The sequence below is a fragment of the Coregonus lavaretus genome (assembly GCF_964263955.1).
Source record: "Coregonus lavaretus genome assembly, chromosome: 15".
Classification (NCBI taxonomy): domain Eukaryota; kingdom Metazoa; phylum Chordata; class Actinopteri; order Salmoniformes; family Salmonidae; genus Coregonus; species Coregonus lavaretus.
Window position 1 is genome coordinate 1,354,692 of NC_140002.1, and position 11,100 is coordinate 1,365,791.

Consider the following 11,100-nt stretch of genomic DNA (forward strand, 5'->3'; position numbering starts at 1 on the left):
CTATTCGTTATATTGTGCTCTAGTTTTGACCAGGGCCTATACACCCTATTCACTATATAGTGCTCTAGTTTTGACCAGGGCCTATACACCCTATTCACTATATAGAGCTCTAGTTTTGACCAGGGCCTATACACCCTATTCACTATATAGTGCTCTAGTTTTGACCAGGGCCTATACACCCTATTCACTATATAGAGCTCTAGTTTTGACCAGGGCCTATACACCCTATTCACTATATAGTGCTCTAGTTTTGACCAGGGCCTATACACCCTATTCACTATATAGTGCTCTAGTTTTGACCAGGGCCTATACACCCTATAGAGCTCTAGTTTTGACCAGGGCCTATACACCCTATTCACTATATAGAGCTCTAGTTTTGACCAGGGCCTATACACCCTATAGAGCTCTAGTTTTGACCAGGGCCTATACACCCTATTCACTATATAGAGCTCTAGTTTTGACCAGGGCCTATACACCCTATTCACTATATAGAGCTCTAGTTTTGACCAGGGCCTATACACCCTATTCACTATATAGAGCTCTAGTTTTGACCAGGGCCTATACACCCTATTCACTATATAGAGCTCTAGTTTTGACCAGGGCCTATACACCCTATTCACTATATAGAGCTCTAGTTTTGACCAGGGCCTATACACCCTATTCACTATATAGAGCTCTAGTTTTGACCAGGGCCTATACACCCTATTCACTATATAGAGCTCTAGTTTTGACCAGGGCCTATACACCCTATTCACTATATAGAGCTCTAGTTTTGACCAGGGCCTTATTCCCTATAATGCACTACAGGGCACTATAGGACTCTGGTCAAAAGTAGTGCACTATATAGGGAATAGGGTGCCATGTGATAGTGTTACACTGTCTCATGATGATGAAGCTAATATCTAGCTAAGTACCTCCATGATAAAGTAGTGTACACCACCGCTGCTCTGCAGCACACTTCTGTTCCGCTCAGCCAAGTGTGACCTAGATTCAGGGAGGGCGTGTAGAACAAGTGGAACGGGAGATTAGAAAGAAGGGGAACGTAAAACACCCTCAGCTGTTCAGCCTTGTAGTCACGTTTTCTGGAATGACGATTGAAACATCTGTATCTCCTTTGTTGATATATTTTTGTTGAGGTTTCTTTTCTTTTATGTGTTGGACAAAACAGTATTTTTTTTATCAAGATAATAACGCTGCAATATGGACATCTACCTGTATATCTGAAGGGGGAAAACAATACATTCTTATTCTACCATGACAGATTCCTAGAAGGACTCAGTCAGTGCGGTCACAGTGCCGATATCAGATAGGGGGAAACTTCAATAATTTGCCCTTAAATGGAGTAAAGTGGAGTCAGTAACTGCAGTTGTTTGCCAGCTTCACATTGTGATTCCCCTTCAGTGCAGCTCTTGGCTGCATGCCTCATCACACAGACCACACACAGTCTGTGGTATGTATGACGGCAGCACAGAGCCGAGACACAGCCAAGGTCAGGGCTGCCACCACGCACAATTACCCTAACAAGAATCACGACTTGTACTGTAAGCCGCACATCCTAATACCAGGAAAGAATCATGACTTGTACTGTAAGCCGCACATCCTCTGTGCGTCCTCTGTAGCTCAATTGGTAGAGCATGGCGCTTGTAACGCCAGGGTAGTGGGTTCGATCCCCGCGACCACCCATACGTAAAAATGTATGCACACATGACTGTAAGTCGCTTTGGATAAAAGCGTCTGCTAAATGGCATATCATATTATTATCCTAATACCAGGAAAGAATCATGACTTGTACTGTAAGCCGCACATCCAAATACCAGGAAAGAATCATGACTTGTACTGTAAGCCGCACATCCTAATACCAGGAAAGAATCATGACTTGTACTGTAAGCCGCACATCCTAATACCAGGAAAGAATCATGAGTTTGTACTGTAAGCCGCACATCCAAATACCAGGAAAGAATCATGACTTGTACTGTAAGCCGCACATCCAAATACCAGGAAAGAATCATGACTTGTACTGTAAGCCGCACATCCTAATACCAGGAAAGAATCATGACTTGTACTGTAAGCCGCACATCCAAATACCAGGAAAGAATCATGACTTGTACTGTAAGCCGCACATCCTAATACCAGGAAAGAATCATGACTTGTACTGTAAGCCGCACATCCAAATACCAGGAAAGAATCATGACTTGTACTGTAAGCCGCACATCCAAATACCAGGAAAGAATCACGACTTGTACTGTAAGCCGCACTTTCAAATACCAGGAAAGAATCATGACTTGTACTGTAAGCCGCACATCCTAATACCAGGAAAGAATCATGAGTTTGTACTGTAAGCCGCACATCCAAATACCAGGAAAGAATCATGACTTGTACTGTAAGCCGCACATCCAAATACCAGGAAAGAATCATGACTTGTACTGTAAGCCGCACATCCTAATACCAGGAAAGAATCATGACTTGTACTGTAAGCCGCACATCCAAATACCAGGAAAGAATCATGACTTGTACTGTAAGCCGCACATCCTAATACCAGGAAAGAATCATGACTTGTACTGTAAGCCGCACATCCAAATACCAGGAAAGAATCATGACTTGTACTGTAAGCCGCACATCCAAATACCAGGAAAGAATCACGACTTGTACTGTAAGCCGCACTTTCAAATACCAGGAAAGAATCATGACTTGTACTGTAAGCCGCACATCCAAATACCAGGAAAGAATCATGACTTGTACTGTAAGCCGCACATCCTAATACCAGGAAAGAATCATGACTTGTACTGTAAGCCGCACATCCTAATACCAGGAAAGAATCATGACTTCCGGGTTAAGCTGGCGGGTGTTAAGGAGCGTGGTTAGGCGGGTCATGTTTCGGAGGACGCATGACTTCGCCTCTCCCGAGCCCGTTGGGGAGTTGCAGCGATGAGACAAGATGGAAATTGGGAGAAAAAGGGGGTAGTATTTTTGCACAACTCATCGTAAATAAAAGTGGAGCAACGTTTGAATGCCCCAGGATATCTTAACATCATTGCAAATCAGGTGCATCTCTTCATGGCAGTACTGTATTCATCTGCAAATTGATTTTTTCAGCAGGAAAATGCCCCATGCCACAAGGCTAGGATTGTCCAGGAATGGTTCCACGAACATGACAGGGAATTCAGCTTACTGCAGTGGTCTGCCCAGTCACCAGATCTCAATCCAATTGAGGATCTGTGGGATGAGATGGAACGAGCTATTCGGAGTAGAGATCCACTACCAGCCAACTTGACACAACTGCGGGAAGCATTGGAGTCAGCATCCCTGTGGAATGCTTTCGACACCTTGTAGAGTCCATGCCCCGACAAATTGAGGCTGTTCTGAGGGTAAAAGGGTGTGCAACTCAATATTAGGAAGGTGTTCCTAATATTTTGTACACTCAGTGTATTTTAACATTTACGTACATGTATATGTAAATTACAGATATCTAAATATATGCGTAAGCCTTATATGTACAAACATTTAAATATATGTACAAACATATATGGACATATTACAAAAATGTCAGTTTTCATATATTTCTACAAATATGTTTATATAAGTAAATATATGGGCTGGAAATGTAAGTAATATTAGTAAACATATGGCATATAAATACATTTTGACAAGGTACTGTGGCCATAAATAAAACACATATAAGTAAATGTATAGTATATAAATATACTGAACAAAAATATAAAACACAACATGTAAAGTGTCATACTATTATCACATATGACCGCAAAGCACCTTTGGACATCAGATCGTCAGTTACTCACCTCGATATCGACTTCAAATCCGACTTGAACTCCGACTCAGCTGTTCCCTTGTTCACACCAGACGCTATTCCTTTGAGCTTCGTTCGGTAGTCTCCTATTAGAGAGACTTGAAAAACTGCAACATATACAGTGGTATTAGTATTTAGTCAGCCACCAATTGTGCAAGTTCTCCCACTTAAAAAGATGAGGCCTGTAATTTTCATCATAGGTACACGTCAACTATGACAGACAAAATGAGAAAAAAAAATCCAGAAAATCACATTGAAGGATGTTTAATGAATTTATTTGCAAATTATGGTGGAAAATAGGTATTTGGTCAATAACAAAAGTTTCTCAGTACTTTGTTATATACCCTTTGTTGGCAATGACACAGGTCAAACGTTTTCTGTAAGTCTTCACAAGGTTTTCACACACTGTTGCTGGTATTTTGGCCCATTCCTCCATGCAGATCTCCTCTAGAGCAGTGATGTTTTGGGGCTGTCGCTGGGCAACACGGACTTTCAACTCCCTCCAAAGATTTTCTATGGGGTTGAGATCTGGAGACTGGCTAGGCCACTCCAGGACCTTGAAATGCTTCTTACGAAGCCACTCCTTTGTTGCCCGGGCGGTGTGTTTGGGATCATTGTCATGCTGAAAGACCCAGCCACGTTTCATCTTCAATGCCCTTGCTGATGGAAGGAGGTTTTCACTCAAAATCTCACGATACATGGCCCCATTCATTCTTTCCTTTACACGGATCAGTCGTCCTGGTCCCTTTGCAGAAAACCCCCAAAGCATGATGTGTCCACCCCCATGCTTCACAGTAGGTATGGTGTTCTTTGGATGCAACTCAGCATTCTTTGTCCTCCAAACACGACGAGTTTAGTTTTTACCAAAAAGTTATATTTTGGTTTCATCTGACCATATGACATTCTCCCAATCCTCTAAGGATCATCCAAATGCACTCTAGCAAACTTCAGACGGGCCTGGACATGTACTGGCTTAAGCAGGGGGACACGTCTGGCACTGCAGGATTTGAGTCCCTGGCGGCGTAGTGTGTTACTGATGGTAGGCTTTGTTACTTTGGTCCCAGCTCTCTGCAGGTCATTCACTAGGTCCCCCCGTGTGGTTCTGGGATTTTTGCTCACCGTTCTTGTGATCATTTTGACCCCACAGGGTGAGATCTTGCGTGGAGCCCCAGATCGAGGAAGATTATCAGTGGTCTTGCATGTCTTCCATTTCCTAATAATTGCTCCCACAGTTGATTTCTTCAAACCAAGCTGCTTACCTATTGCAGATTCAGTCTGCCCAGCCTGGTGCAGGTCTACAATTTTGTTTCTGGTGTCCTTTGACAGATCTTTGGTCTTGGCCATAATGGAGTTTGGAGTGTGACTGTTTGAGGTTGTGGACAGGTGTCTTTTATACTGATAACAAGTTCAAACAGGTGCCATTAATACAGGTAACGAGTGGAGGACAGAGGAGCCTCTTAAAGAAGAAGTTACAGGTTGTCACGATCGTCGGTAAGAGATGAGGACCAAGGCGCAGCGTTGCAGACGAACATGCTCTTTATTATTGATACACGATCAAAAAACAACAAACGATAACGTGACAGTCACTGGTCAAACACAAACCAAAACGGAAACAAGATCCCACAAACACAAAGGGAAAACAGACAGTTTAAGTATGGCTCCCAATCAGAGACAACCAGCCACAGCTGACACTCGTTGCCTCTGATTGGGAGTCACTCTGGCCAACATAGAAATAAACAAACTAGAACTCCCAACATAGAAATACAACACATAGAATGAACACACCCTGGCTCAACATATAGAGTCCCAGAGCCAGGGTGTGACACAGGTCTGTGAGAGCCAGAAATCTTGCTTGTTTGTAGGTGACCAAATACTTATTTTCCACCATAATTTGCAAATAAATTCATAAAAAAATCCTACAATGTGATTTTCTGGAATTTTTTTCTCTCAATTTGTCTGTCATAGTTGACGTGTACCTATGATGAAAATTACAGGCCTCTCTCATCTTTTTAAGTGGGAGAACTTGCACAATTGGTGGCTGACTAAATACTTTTTCCCCCCACTGTACACTGAACAAAAATATAAACGCAACATGTAAAGTGTTGGTCCCATGTTTCATGAGCTGAAAAAAAAGATCCCAGAAATGTTCCATACGCACAAAAAGCTTATTTCTCTAAAATAAGTTAGTGTTAATGAGCATTTCTCCTTTGCCAAGTTAATCCATCCACCTGACAGGTGTTGCATATCGAGAAGCTGATTAAACAGGATGATCATTACACAGGTGCAGGTAGCTTAGTGGGTAAGAGCGTGGTGCCAGTAACCTGAAGGTCGTTGGTTCTAATCCCCGCGCCGACTAGGTGAAAAATCTGTCGATTTGCCCTTAAACAAGGCGCTTAACCCTAATTGCTCATGTAAGTCGCTCTGGATAAGAGCGTCTGCTAAAATGTAATGTACTGGGGACAATAAAAGGCCACTCTAAAATGTGCTGTTATGACACAGATGTCTCAAGTTTTGAGGGAGTGTGCAATTGGCATGCTGACTGCAGAAATGTCCACCAGAGCTGTTGCCAGGGAACGTAATTGTAATTTTTCTACCATAAGCCACTTACAATGTCGTTTTGGAGAATTTGGCTGTACGTCCAACCGGCCTCACAACCACGACCATGTGTAACCACGCCAGCCCAGGAACTCCACATCCGGCTTCTTCACCTACGGGATTGTCTGAGACAAGCCACCCGGACAGCTGATGAAACCGAGGAGTATTTCTGTCTGTAATAAAGCCCTTTTGTGGGGAAAAACTCATTCTGATTGGCTGGACCTGGCTCCCCAGTGGGTGGGCCTGGCTCCCAAGTGGGTGGGCCTATGCCCTCCCAGGCACACCTATGGCTGCGCCCCTGCCCAGTCATGTGAAATCCATAGTTTACGGCCTAATTTATTTATTTAAATTGACTGATTTCCTTATATTAACTGTAACTCAGTAAAATCGTTGAATTTGCTGCATGTTGCATTTATATGTTTTTGTTCAGTATACATTTTGACAAATACATTTTGCCATATATTTAAATATACTGTGCTGTCAACTGACAAAAATGTATTCCAACATATTAAATAATCATATTATTAAACATATTGTAATGTATTATGTGTAAGTAAGCTGGTTAGAACACAAAAATACTGTACATACATATATACTCCGGACTCTGACATTGCTCATCCTAATATTTATATATTTCTTACATTTACATTTTTACATTTTCGTAATTTAGCAGACACTCTTATCCAGAGCAATTTACAAATTGGTGCATTCACCTTATGATAGCCAGTGGGACAACCACTTTACAATATCTTTTAAAAAATGTTTGGGGGGTGGGGTAAGGGGGGGTGGAAGGATTACTTTACCTTAATTCCATTATTTTACTTTAGATGTGTGTATTGTTGTGAATTGCTAGATATTACTGCACTCTTGGAGCTATGATCACAAGCATTTCGCAATAACATCTTCCAGATATGTGTTAACGACAGACGCTGGGAGACGAGAAGCAGGTGTGGACTTAATAATAAATAAACAAGACCAGCGTCTGGGACACGCGAAACATAACATCAACGCTGACTGGGGAATGAACCTGAGGGAGTGACAGATATAGGGGAGGTAATCAATGACGGGATGGAGTCCAGGTGAGTCTCATAATTAAGTGCAGGTGCGCGTAACGATGGTGGCAGGTGTGCGTAATGATGAGTGAACTGGTGACCTGGAGCGCCAGAGAGGGGGAGCGCCAGGTAGACGTGACAGTATGTGTATGCGACCAATAAAATGTTATTAGATTTTTCTCTCTCTCACACACTTATAGGGTGTCGCTGTTGGTTATTAGTTCTGATAGGGCTCTAAAGTGAAAAAAGGAAAAATGTGTGGGAGTAACTTTCAGAAAGGAGTCAAATCATGAAATGTTTGGTTGACCACTATATAGTGCTCTAGTTTTGACCAGGACCTATAAACCCTATTCGATATATAGTGCCCTAGTTTTGACCAGGGCCTATACACCCTATTCACTATATAGTGCTCTAGTTTTGACCAGGACCTATAAACCCTATTCGATATATAGTGCCCTAGTTTTGACCAGGGCCTATACACCCTATTCGATATATAGTGCTCTAGTTTTGACCAGGGCCTATACACCCTATTCGATATAAAAAATAAAAAATAAAGTTTGGTTGTCTCTCAAATACCAAATAAATATTTACCAGCAGCCATCATGGTAGTGATAGGGCAAATAAATATTTACCAGCAGCCATCATGGTAGTGATAGGGCAACTGCCTTTGAGAGCTTTAAAGATAAAGTTGTGATTTTTAAAAAGTAATAGTAAAATGGTTCCTTACCCTGCGAGTAGCCTTGAGCCGGGAGAAACTAATCCATGGTTGGGATTTGTTTAGGTAAGCAAATGGAGGATACACTACAAATTAAAGATTGCAGTGAAAGATCAACTAAAATCAACTAAAATCAACCGAGAGACTTGGTTTAACATTAATCTGGAATGATTTGGCAACACACTTATAATTTGTGGTTTAAACAAATCTGAAGCATGGATTACAGTTTCCTCAGGCCCGTAGACTTAGCCAGGTCTCCCGTGATAGAAATCAGTATTCTACGTCCATCCATGTCTGAGGACGTCGGGATATGATGTGGAAAAAGGTCACTAGGGGTGTGCTGTTGCCTTCAAGTAGTGTTCAGGTTTGCTAGGGTGTTGGGGATGGCAGATGGGCGTAATCATCTGCCTCTAATTCCAAAGGTTGCAAGTTCAAATACAGCAATAAAAAGTTAGCCTACCTTAACCATTCAGAGTTAATGCCTAACCTTAACCCTTACCTTAACCATTCAGAGTTAATGCCTAACCTTAACCCTTACCTTAACCATTCAGAATTAATGCCTTAACCATTCAGAGTTAATGCCTTACCTTAACCATTCAGACTTAATGCCTAACCTTAACCATTCTGAGTTAATGTCTAAACTTACATTTTAAACACTTCCAAATTTGAAGATTGCAACAACTTCGAAATTTGACCTTTGAGAAACAAGTCTAATTCTGACTTGAGACTGTGAGAGCTAATTGCGTAGGCTACTCTTGGGGTAAGGAACCATCTGACTATAACATTAAAAATCTAAAAAGTATCCTATGAGCCTAATGTCAATCCTTAGGTAGATCTGACTTCTACCCACGCTGGGGATATCTCCTTCTACCCACGCTGGGGATATCTCCTTCTACCCACGCTGGGGATATCTCCTTCTACCCACTTCCTTCTACCCACGCTGGGGACATCTCCTTCTACCCACGCTGGGGATATCTACCCACGCGCAGGACCTCAGACTGGGGTGAAGGTTCACCTTCCAAAAGGACAACGACCCTAAGCACACAGCCAAGACAACACAGAAGTGGCTTCAGGACAAGTCTCTGAATGTCCTTGAGTGGCCCAGCCAGAGCCTGGACTTGAACCCGATCGAACATCTCTGGAGAGACCTGAAAATAGCTGTGTAGCGACGCTCTCCATCCAACCTGACCGAGCTTGAGAGGATCTGCAGAGAAGAATGGGAGAAACTCCCCAAATACAGGTGTGCCAAGCTTGTAGCGTCACACTCCAGAAGACTCGAGGCTGTAATCGCTGCCAAAGGTGCTTAAACAAAGTACTGATAAAGGGTCTGAATACTTATGTAAATGTGATATTTCTGTTTTTTTATTGTTAATAAATGTTCAAACATTTCTAAAAATCCGTTTTTGCTTCGTCATTATGGGGTATTGTGTGTAGATTGATGGGGGGGAGAAAATAATTTAATCTAGTTTAGAATAAGGCTGTAACGTAACAACATGTGGAAAAAGTCAAGGGGTCTGAATACTTTCCGAATTAACTGTACTGTCAGTCTGGTCAGTGGGCTCCTGTGGATCATTTTCGGACCGGGTTTTGAGTACAGACTTTATTTCTTCCAAATACCGTGGGCATTTCTGTAATATTCAGTTATGGAAATTATCAGACTACACTATACTCCACACTCAAGCTACAGCTCTGCTGCTGGGGATTCTACGGAAGGAGGCCTGTCACGGTTTACTAAGCCAGAACCCAGAAGCAGACCAGGACAAGGTGAGTTGAAACGAAGGTGAGTATTTATTTAACAGATTCAAAAAACGATGTAGAATAATCCAGGGGACAGAGCGGATGGCGGAGATGAGTTGGTGGAGGTGCAGTGGTAGATCCAAGAATGGCTCGGCAGCCGCCGACAACCAGGCAGGGGTTGGGTGAAAGTTCCGGGAGATTGACTGCAGATAGAAACAAAACGGAGGTAAGTACACGGCAAGCCAACAAGGTGCAAAACAACTAAACTAACGCTAGAAACTCCAAGGCTGATACACTGACAAACATACTGTTCATGGCTAACGATCCGGCAGGGAATGGATGTCAGGTCAGGGTTTAAGAAGGGTGATGATCAGGACCAGGTGTGCAGACCGCTGATGAGATGCAGGTGCGGTTAATCGGGAGATCTCCCGCCTAGCAACGTCGCCCGGCAACCAGGCCGGGAGCATTCACGAACCCTCAGGAAACTGGAGATTCCGAGCAGAAAAATGGCAACACAGGCAGGAACCGACTCAGGATGCAGGGTTCATGACAAGGCCAGAGGGAGATGCATGGGATGGCAACACATCCTGGATCAGCGCTCCTTCTCTGAGATGCTTTTATGACGGAATGCTTCAGCGTACCGACCCACAAGGACAATGGTTTTCAACTCCTGCACTTCCTGGCACAGAGTGTGGAGTGTTTCTGTGCAACCACAGGTGGCATGTGTGCAGAGACAGAAAGTCTGTGAAACAATACCACACAAGATGAAGAATAACTAAGGGCTTAATGTTCATGAACACGTTTTAACTTCACTGGGAACTAGCTAGCTAAATTATACAAAAGACTACTTACATTAACTGCGGTCTTTCGATAGGCAACTGAGTCTCCAGACCAGAAGGATCCACTGCAGCAGGGCAAAATATATTTTTTGTTGTTGCTAGAAATAATCTAGCTAGCTAACCAGTTCTATCAGAGACACCCAACACTCACTGAAGCTAGCTAAATTAGCTTCAGTGAGTGTTGGGTATATATATATATATATATATATATATATATATATATATATATATATAATAACATTTAACAATAGTTTTGGCAATTAAACTATATTGAATACATACATGACATTAAATCTACTGAACTTTAATTTCTAAACAATTCTTACCTTGGTCAGTCACCTTGGCATGCTAAAGAAG